The sequence below is a fragment of the Schistocerca piceifrons genome, unplaced genomic scaffold, assembly GCF_021461385.2.
Source record: "Schistocerca piceifrons isolate TAMUIC-IGC-003096 unplaced genomic scaffold, iqSchPice1.1 HiC_scaffold_2521, whole genome shotgun sequence".
NCBI classification, from domain to species: domain Eukaryota; kingdom Metazoa; phylum Arthropoda; class Insecta; order Orthoptera; family Acrididae; genus Schistocerca; species Schistocerca piceifrons.
Window position 1 is genome coordinate 3,775,975 of NW_025728467.1, and position 11,790 is coordinate 3,787,764.

Here is an 11,790-nt window from a genome sequence, read left to right on the forward strand (position 1 = left end):
AGAGCTGTAGCTTCATTTATCTTATGATCAAGCAATGTTTTCAAGTCCATTAGCTCTGTGTCAGATAAGTGTGTTTGCATGTCTTGAATGTCATTGTCAAGTACTAACTGAACCTTGTATCCTGTACAGTGTTTGTCATGCTTTAGAGTTCTCCTGTCCAAATCAATAATAATTACACTGCCTTTATCATTTAAAATACATTTACCTTTGGAGAAGTCTATAATGCAGTCCTTCTCGCTCATAATATCTATTCCTAATATGCAATTTGTCACAAGGTTTTGTACAACCAGGAATGGCCATTGTACGGTTCCATTACCTATTTTAATGTTTACAAAAACTTGCTTCGTAACCCTACATGACTTATTACCTAGAGCAGTAGTTATTTTACAGTTTTGGGCGGGAAACTCAGGCACAGGCTCCAATTCACACATCTTTCTATAGAAATTAAAAGACAAAACGCTCACAGCTGTACCTGTATCTAAGATAATAGTAGTTGGAATCCCACCTACTACACCAGTAGTAGATGCTAAAACAATTTCATTTGTGTTTGAACGACATTGTGTACTGTCTTGCAAAAGTTCATCTGATATATTGTCATTGTAGTTGTATCTTATAAAGAAAACAGGTAGTTTTTGTTTAGAATTATTAGGCATATCAATATTTTGTTGTTCAATTGTGGTGTCAAATAACTGATTAACATTGAAGTCGCCCCCCAAGAATTCTTCAGCCACGACCCGGGGCATAGAAGTGACTGTTTCTAGTTTGTTTGATTAGCATTTGTATTAGGTACTGACACAGATTGAGGTTGTGTATCAGGTGTCATTTCTATTATATTCACATTCGGATATTGCCTGTTGTGATCTCCAAACTTTTGCGGATGTTGTTGCTGTTGCGCATCATAACTTACCTGTCGGTCGTAAGGTATGCTCCAATTTTGTCCTGGTGGCTGCTGTGGTAAAGCAGTGTTTGAATGAAAGTATAGATCGCTACGAGTCCAGCCTTGATGCTGTCTTGGCTCGTAGTTATTATTATTTCTATTTCTGTTTGTGTTTTTGTTGTTACATTTGTATCCGTTGTTACCGTTGTTGTTATTACCGCGGTGCCTTTTGTATGGATTGCCGCATGGAATGTTATTACTGTTGTAACTGTTGTTTGTATTGGAATACGCGTGTTGATTTTGATTTCCGTATTGAGACGCCATGTGAGTTTGCTGTTTTTGCTGTACCGCGTATCCAACTGTGGGCGCGCCAGAATTGAATTGGCAAGCCTGCATGTTTTGCATACCACTAGTATAAACATTGCGGCTGCTGTTTTGCCGCGCGAAGCGCTGATCTTCTAGTAACATGTCAACCGAATCTAAAGCTGTTAAAAAATAATCTGGATCGTCATCCGGAATATGTAAGAGTTTTTCTTTAATGTTGAAAGGCAATTTGGCCTTCAACGCACGGAGTATATCACGTGTTGCGACTGGTTCGTCCAAAAAATGTCCCATGTTCAAGTATTTTCCAAAATATCTGCGTAAGTTACCATTTTTACTGTTAAAAGTTTCAGGTTCTAAAATTTGTCTTCTGAGTCGCTCCTGGACGGATTGCGACCAGAATTTGTTCAGAAAGGCACGCTCAAACTCACTGTACGTGGTGCATACGTCAGCTTGACTGTATGCCCAGACAGCTGCATCGCCTTGGATGTAACCGACAATATATGAAATCTTTTTCCGGTCACTCCAAGTGCGTGGAAATGCGTTACTAAAAGATTTAAGAAAAATCACCGGATGAATGGTTCGTTTTTCTGGGATAAAAGTCTGAAATTGCCTGTGTTTTATTAAGCTTTCTTCTTCCTTTGCATTATGATATCGATTTGTTCCACTGTAATTACTGCAATGTTCAGCTGGCGAGTAATTACGATAATGTTGCTGTGGTTTACCATGATAATAGCTTGTGTTTGTGTTTGCACGTCGTGGTATGTGTTGTTGTCGTGGTGTGTTTTGTTCTTGTGTGTTTGTCGTGTGCGGTATGTGTGCGTCATTCTCGAATGTATATTGGTTTCTGAACTGTACATTTTGACTGATATTTTCGTTACATTCAGACTGTGGTTGATCGGTGAATTGTCTCATGGGTGCAGTGACAGATTGTACTGCGTCACTAATCAGCTGTTTGTTATTTGTGATGTATTCCGCTACGGAGTCGTGCACAATTGTTGGTAAATTTTCACGTATGCATCTATCAAAATGTTTGTCTTTGTTCTCTACCCAATCATGAAATTCTTTATTAATATTTTGAAAATGAGCTGTGGCATCAGATTGTAAGATGTCAGTCAGGTGTTGTTCAACATCGTCAAATTTATTCTGCACGTCAGTAATTCGTTTTTCAAGGTTGTCGTGTACTGAAGGATATGTTTGAATTTGTTCAGTAAGAGCTTCACACGTGACATTAAGGTTTTTTAATTGTGTCTGTAAAAGTGCTACGTCATTTGTAGTCTTTTCTTGTATCGTATTAAGCTTGGAAAATTTCGTACTGAGCTCAGTCATCTGTTTGGTCAGTGTGGCGTCTATAAGTTCCACACGTTTACATAAAGTGTCATTACATGCCTTGATTGCTATGAGGTCAGATTTAATTTCGTCATTTTGTGTCTTTAACTGTTCATTTTGTGTCTTTAACTGTTCATTTTGTGTCTTTAAGGTTGCCATGTTTTCCGCGTTCTGCATCCTTAAGGTTGCCATATTTTCTGCGTTTTGTTTCATTAGCATTTGTAACATGTTGGCAATGTTTACTGTTTGCAAGGTCTCTGCCTCCGCCCGTCATTAGACGTGTCGTCATGTATTAACATGGGCTCTGACTGAGACTTTGAAATTTTTGTGGTGGACGGCCTATTGTCAAAATTTCCGTTAACACTTGCGTCAATAGTTGATGAATCGTCACTACCGGTTGATGTCGTAAAATCATTTTCTAACGTTTGTCTCTCGTCCGAGTCGGAATGCGTCTGAATAGTATGTCTTTGCTGTTCCATCTTTGCGTATTGTTTTCTAGTTATGACCATGCCACAGGTATGGTATGCTTCAAGAAAATAAAGTTTGACACTGGTTTTAAAATAAAATGCAGTTGAACATGAATCGCTCGTAGCAACAATGGCTGTTTGTTAATTTAAAAATGTAAACTGAATATCGGATCATTCTTAATGGCTGCTGGCCATGTTACAACGTATCGTACAGAAGTCGGCCATATTGTACACTCGTGTATTGGTATTGTTGCAGAAGTTATTGTTTAAGGAAAAGCACTGAGAATGAAATTTATCACTGAAAACTGCTACGCGCGAAAGAAATACTACAGAATCTACTGAAGAGCTAATACACTGAATTATGCGCCTGGTCAAGCCTGCCAATGCAAAGATGCTGCGTCTTACCTTATTTTGCTGGAAGCTTCATTGCGTCTTCCCGCAAAATTTTAGAATTGGAAAATATCTTCAGATTTTTGTTATTTCTCATACATTCACGTCCAGGTCCAGAAAGTTGATTTTTCACATGAAACAAAGAGAACAATGTAACAAATGACAAAATAACAAGTCCGACACGCAGTCGCCAATATAAAATAAATAAATAAAACAAAATAAAATATTAATTATTTATTAATTATGTATGATAGAGATTGGATGTAATTAATATTTGCTTATCTGGAACGTGGACTTTTAATTATTCGGTATCAGACGCTTGACAATGGCTTTTTCGTAAATGTAATGTTATTCGTAGTTGACCGTGAATTAAGACTCAAATAATCGGACTTCGTATTTAAATCGTTTCCAAAGACTGCTGCGGTAGGTGCGGACTCAAATCTAAATCTCAATATTAGAATAATTTGCCAGCCATGTCAATACGTCGTACAGAGGTGACTGTCTACTAAACATAAAAAATTTACACAGTTAGTTAAATCAGATATATTCAACGAATAAGCCTACAGTTAAATAATTCTACTTACTTTCATAAATATAAATTCTTTACAGAATCGAGTGCCTAGTAGGATTGCAACTCGCAGTGTTCTTATATAACATCAAATATGGCGGTGTGCCAGTCAATGAAATATACGTGCTTCCCGCACCAGTTGTACAAGACCTCTCCTTCTTAATGAAACATAAGAGTATCGTAATTGTGTTTTGTTTTATCAGCGACACAGCGCTGCAGTTCTGTGCCATGGGCTTTATTTATTTGTCACAGATTAATTATTTAATTAAGATTTCGCGTTTCCGAGGAAACTCACGCACGGCATGCAAATGTGCCTTTATAGGTTCTAGGCGCTTCTGTCCGGAACGGCGCTGCTGCTATGGTCGGAGGTTCGAATCCTGCCTCGGGCATGGATATGTGTGACATCCTTAGGTTAGTTAGGTTTACGTAGTTCTAAGTCTGGGGGACTGATGACCTAAGATGTTAAGTTCCATAGTGCTCAGAGCCATTTGAACCATTTAATAAAAGTTCAGGAACAGCAACTGGCATGTGTTCAGTGGTTACAGAGTGTCTCAAGAGATTCTAGGGAAGCTGTGTTCCTCAGGACAAGACCGAAGGTTGACAAAGATGTTCAAATGCGACACAGAGCTACAGCAACAAACAACAGTATGTGGCATCAGAAGAATGTCACGAACACTACCTGACGTAGGCGAATGTAAACGGTGTTACGTGATTGTCTTCAGTCGGACATCAAATAAGAGTTATTGGAGGTAGAAAAACCTACCGCTACCAAAGTTATACTAGTGTGAATCTCGGACGTAAAGTTGCATAGAGAAATGGGACTATCGCAGTCTTGAACATCACGACAGCCTGGAATAATCATCATAAAACAGAATCAAGCGTTTGTGAACTGGGATCCATACCGAAACCTTAATAACAATTATTATTTCCCTTGACGCGATCCACTATTTATCACCCCACCCGAAAGAATCATTTCACTTTTGTATCATGTGGACGTACAAGTTTTCTCGTAGATGGCCAACCTTTTTAAACAACTCTCACACCACGTCCAGTGATGGTAGAAGATCTACACTCACACAGACACAAGGCGGAGCAAGAGTCGGAAACAGCACACAAAATGAAAGACGAAATATGCACGGCCTCGACATGAGTGACACTGAGCCTCCTGCACTCACCACATACGCAGTCAGTATAAGCCGCTAAGCGTTAAGGCGGTAACCTCACTACACATCACATTCACTCTCATCGTCACAGCGTACTCGCTATGACTCTAATATCGACCAAACGAGGCACCTTTCACACCATACACTCATCTCACACAGACCAAGAGACAATCATTGCAAATAGAAGCTCACTTTTAAACATACTATGACGGAACCATCTCTTCATGTGGGCAACTGCGGAACCATAGAATTATAACAGAAACTTTGGAAAATATAAATATCCACAACATATCAGATAAGTGCCTACACGTATCTTCCATAAGGCCTGGTTTCTATCAAAGAAGGTCACCCATTCAAGGAAAAATCAAACTGAATATCAAGTAAAGGTTAAACGAGGCCGGCATAAATCCCCCCACATAAAATTCACAGCACATACTGGACCTCACTACATAGAAAATATCCACTGATAATCACGCGTCACGCTTTGAGATTCGCAACATACGCAAGTTCTTACCTGTATCTTCTCGTTATGTCATACATTATTCAGATAAATCCATTATATTACATCAAAATATTCATGAAAATCATATGATGAAACTAGTCATTCATCAAATCAGACCTGATACTGAAAGAAGAAGCTACACAATGGATGTAGAAAATTACCTCATTAAGGAATCAACCACATATAAAATGAACATTAATATTAATAGAATATTCTGCCGGTTTTTGGAGGAAATTATACATATTAATAACTTCAATACAAAGTATTAGTGTTCCACAATACTATTTACTAGTTTGTTATGAACTGGCTTTCAGCCTCTCAGGCCATCGTTAGATAACGTGATGCTAAACAGCTAATCCACAGAACTTCAGCAAGAATCTATAAGTGTACATAGAATGCTGTACAAAGATGTGTGACTTATAAGGCTATATCGATACGAAACAAGTATGATGTAGCACCCAAAGGCCGGCCGGAGTGACCGAGCGCTTCTAGGCGCTACAGCCTGGAACCGCGCGACCACTGCGGTCGCAGGTTCGAATGCTGCTTCGGGCATGGATGTGTGTCATGTCCTTAGGTTAGTTACGTTTAAGTAGTTCTAAGTTCTAGGGGACTGATGACCTTAGATGTTGACTCCCATAGTGCTCAGAGCCATTTCAACTATTTTTGAAGCACCTAAAGAGGCTCTGAATAAATAAATCTTATATTACAGTATATTCAAATATTAAAAGTACGTGAGCGTATAAAACAGAAATATTCTACAAATGAGTAATGGCATGGACTCATACGTCATATGGACAAACTGGTGGATGTGATGAACAGACTAAATAAAGGGAGGGGAAGAAAAAGGCTATGGAATGTGGGTGTACAACAGTTACAGAAAGCTTATTAGCCAATGATGAGGGGCATAATAGCTGGCTACAATTTTAATAAGGATGAGTAATGGAACTGTGTTTGGTCATTAAGGACAAAGTGAGGTTTCTTTGAGTGTGGTTTATTAACGACCAGAGTTCCAAGTAGTGTTAGCTTTCTCCCCTTAGTTCTTTTATGCAGAATATCACACTTCATATCATATGGATGACATTCAGTCAGAGCATGTTTAACGAAGGTGAACTATTTCTTTCTCAGTCTCCAACTCCCTTCATGCTCAGTTAGTCTAGGAGTTATAGCACTAACTGATTGATCTACATATAATTTGCCACACAGAGTGCAGGAAATTCTATAAACTCCACTCTGTTCTAAAAGGTGATAAATTTCTCCCATTTGTACGTAATAATTGAGACAGCACAACTTTCAAGGGCAATCTCTAATGCTCTCAATCGTCCCATACTACACATAGTAGTAACATACAGCATATTCAACTGGTTCTCACACAGCAAGTGGTTCTCTGACAGCCTATCATGCGACACATATTTCCCAGTGGTAGTGAACAGGCTAAAAGACGAACCATTTCCTCTCGCTGACTACGTACATACTAGCTCCACGGTAGATATCACTTTCATCGCAGACGTTTCCAAATAAAGAGCCAATAAGCTACGTGGATGTCCCTTCGTCCTGCGGGAACATGGCAAAGAGATAGCAGACTGACTCAACAGGGTCCATGAAAACAAACAATTGACGGTGACGGAGAACGTAAGAGATGTATTCCAGTTTAGGACGTGCTAACAAGGACAATGCAGATGGTCCCCTAGGACATGCAGTCTATGGAAAAAAGATCCTCTTAGATCTGTTCCTTCATGCAACGAGCTGACATCACTGGCACAGAGATAGTCTGTAACAACTTAGACTGTATGCTGCCAAAATTGACGTGCATTGAAGGAAACAAATGACACAGCCTATCGCAAATAAGAGGAAGGGAAAGAGGAATAGAAATTCAACTTTATTCCCTGTGCTGGGGCTACCTAAGCCAAAACTGGGAGAAACTCCGAAAAAAAAAATTGGCCATTTTTCGACCACTACGAAAAACGAAAACTATGTTTATCTCAGTAAAGGACAAGATACACTTGCGAGTACCAGGTTTATATGGCATTCCTTGAGCTTGTCAGCGTCAAGGAAAGGGAAAAACGCAGCACAGCATCTAGCAGCGATGGATGGAATACATTAGATTGTACGCCTGGGGCATAACAACAGACCAGCACTGGCTAAACATAGCCTCAACGAGAAGCATACGTTCCAATTTGAGAAAGAAACACGACCCTCTCGTCAACAGGGGCGAGGGCTATTAGCTGAGTTCGGCATGCAACCCTTTACTATCAGACTATCGTCAAGAACTCACCCGGCAGTTGACGCTTCGCGAGTCTGGGCAAGACTGAATGCACCGAGGGTGGAATGGCGGTCAGCGCCCCCCACCACACGCCACACCTGGGGAGCGTCGGCCACCTCTCGGCTGTATACAGGGCGTAACGGCTGTAAGTGCAGATATCACTACTGTTGACTGCGGAGGGTGTATTGAACGACATTACATCAAGTCATTTGCAGGCTCATAATTATAGCTTACAGAAGTCATATGTTTGTATTTTGGTTAGCCTATCCAAGTATGTGTGGAAAGAAAAAGCCGTTAATGCTTATTTTCCCGTGGGAAGCAGGTCAGGTGCTGAAGTGTGGACACGTGGACGCAAAAGGATTAGTCTATACCGAAAGATGTAGTTGACTTAGTGGTGTTGTTGGGAGCAGGCAGAAAACATCAAGTCATAAAGTTAGTGACGTATATGTGAGAAGGCTGTAGGATGAAGAGAAAAGACAACCAACATATTCATGAGCGTACCTATTAAGACACCAACGCACTTATACCTGTTACACCCTGTGTCTGGGACACCCACGCAATCTCGACGTTCTCACACTAGCGAGGCACATCTGAAGGATCAATGGGGAAAAATACAAGTAAGTATTATTATTCTTAGCCAGATCTTCGACATAGGTAATATTATTCTGTAATACAAAGAGCTTTGATAAATATAGAAGACAATAACATTCGTTTTGTACCTGCCAAAAGAAAACAACAAAAAATGTGACTTTAAAATACGTCTTCTTCAACGAGATATTAAATTACTCACTACAGCAGTGGCGTTTAATGTTGCAGAATTGTAAATTTAAGAATCTGTGTTTCAGCGGTGTGGGTTAGTATTGTAGTATATGAGAATGTAGCGTGTTTTCTGGATTCTGTATCTGAGTGCGTGTTATAGCAACAGTCCATAGTAACTAAACTAATTTATTTCCATTACAAGTAATTTGTCTTATTCCCCTTGATCATTTTAGATTCCAAATACTTTTCGTTTTTTATAGAAGAAACGCCCCTCTGCCCCTTAACCCCACCCCGAAAAATCCTTATTAGTTAAATAATCGCTCTCCCATGTATAATGCACCTTCAACATTACTTTACAAAAGACTCAATATTTGACATATTGTACTAAACATTTAGTGTAAGAATAGTCGAATACTTCTTAACAAATAATCATCAAATAAATAATAATAAAAAACTGTCGTAACAATCGTCGCTCAAGTTCTGTGATCTAGTAAGAGGTTCTCACTGTATTTATTCAAAGTGATAACTCCTTAACCGTTATTTCTCTGACCGACTTTTTTCTCTCATGAGATGTACATGAGTCTACGTTGAGCTCGATAATCGTTAGATAATAAATTCGTATAGTACGAAGCACTATAAAATATAACATTGATATCAAACGGTTTGAGAAAATAGGAAATATTGAAGTAAACAAAGAAACAAATTACTGAGCAGAAAAAAAGTGACTCTAAGCTTTCTGTATTGATTCGACGGTTCCTGCAGTGGCTATTTAAATGACAGCCACTTTAAGAAAAATTACTTTCTTAAAAAACTACTTCCTTCCTGCAATATATCAACTACAGACTACTTTATTTTCATGGTTTAATCAATGTGTTTCTCGTTCATTACCAACGTACAATTGAGAGACAGCCCAAATGTTCAGCGTCGTTTCTCACAGACCCGGCATAAATATCTGTCACCTCCCCCATGTTATTTCAGGGACCAAAAGCGCCGAGGAAGGCGCAGTAAGAACTCTAAGCCGTAACTGCGAAGACAAATGGACCACATGTTTTGGTAACCAGGTTAGTGGTTTCATACAGAATTATATTCAATGACAAATAACTGCCACCCATATTGTTTGTAATTTCGCACGGAAGAAACAAATCTACATCAATGGTCGTTAAAGCAGCAGGAATTTGACCTTGAAGGCAACAAGCAGTAAACGGCAAATTACCTGAAGTGCTATACGTGCTTTTACATGCGGATGGTTTGCATATCAGCGCAAACACACGACATGGATAGAAATAAAGCCACCTGCATATTGAATATAACTGAAGAACAAGTGTGGGGTCCCTCATTCACAGACCGTATTTCAACGTTATTTGTTTTGAGATGACTGAGATATGCCTCGAACGAGAAGTACAAATACCAGTACCTGCCGAATGTCGACAGCATCAGAATCTTAGTGTATCAACACTGCATCTTATTATTCCAGGATAATTCTGTTTGGTTTAATCGGATCTCTCGACTGTCATGAGACTATGGAACTGACGGGACCAGTAGGTTCATACCCGACGTCATGCGGGGTATCCTCGACAGTAAGAGGGCGCTGCAGATAAAGTGGTAGAGTAGGAAAATCCAGGTGCACTTAGTCACTGGAGAGGGAAGGAACTAATTTGTAGTATGTAAGAACTAGGAGATATGTAATATTCCAGTTCTGCTGTAAGAGAATCATTTTGAGTTTTCACTTTTGATGTGATGAGTGTGTTACTTTAAAGTTTAAAATATGGGTAGGTCTCTGGGACTATTTTATACAGTGGGAGATAGTGATTATTAAAACTGAACCATTAAAAAACAGGTTTTGTGTTGAATTACGAAAAGTACGAGGCACGAGGGCTGTTGGTACTGGAGTTGACTCACATAAACTGAACAACATAGAATTCCTTTATTTATACATTGCTGGGATAGTAACAAAAGCAAACGTCCATCAGTAGCACTACTAGCATTAGAGAAGAGAAAATATACTTCGAGGCAGATTTACGTCGAGTGACTACTGTTTCCTATTAGTTAATATGACAGCTGGTTTTTCACACAAATTACATAGCAGACGTCAGCCAGTGACATATTTAATCTTAACTGATAGTATACCAGTTGAAATCAGAACATATATTTGGTTACTGTTTAAGTTTTAATGGAAGATGCATTACATACAAAGATAATGACTAACTTTGCTAAATCACAGACTATATAATTTCACTCCTAAATAGTGTTATCTACGTTAACACGTTATCTAAAGAAAGGAATATGTTTTAACATGAAACATTTAGAATGACATTGGTGAAATTTACAATGAATTGTTTTGATTCAACCTGTTCGTTCAAAATAATGTCTTGATGTTTTATCATATATAAGAAACTTTCTATTTATTGTGAAATATTTAGCACATGTCCTTGTTCATTGGTGTGTGGAACTTGTTGTTTTCACGGTGAGCCAATGAAGATAATATCATGGCAGTGAGATTCAGATGTGGTATGAACATTGTTTTGAAAATTCCTTCTGTCTATTCTAATGTATATTTTATTTTGGCTTCCATACGTCAATTTATAAACACAAGGTCGAGTGAATTTACAGCACTGATCTAGAGAATGAGATATTTGTGATTTCATTATGTTGCGTATAATGATGTTTATTTTTCTCATACTGGGTTTTTTTGAGGTGTAAGTGTAATTTGATTTCTTAGTTTTCCTCAACGTAGCAAATATTTTCGTTGTTTGACAAAATATAGGTACTATGAATGTCAAATCAGTAAAAAAAGCAAATGGTATATGGCAGGAATCATGTCCAAAACAAACTGTATGAAGAGAACGCTCAGGTCATCCCATCTCCACCATGCAGAGTCAACGTTCTTCATGCTAAACAAAAAACGCGAGAAAATCATCAGATCTGACGCAACGACACCGGTCGAATCTCAACAGCCACCAACCGACCCCAACAATCTCAGTAGCCTCAACAATCTCAGTGCGCCCAACAACCAGCTACTCATTGCTAAACAAATGATTCTCCTCATGAAACGGAATCTCTTGAGATACATAACGACGAAGGTTTTTAAAAGGCACGCTCCAGGCGTAACTCGAGATGAAACTCCAGCACGTCCACAGAATCCGGTGAGATCCCA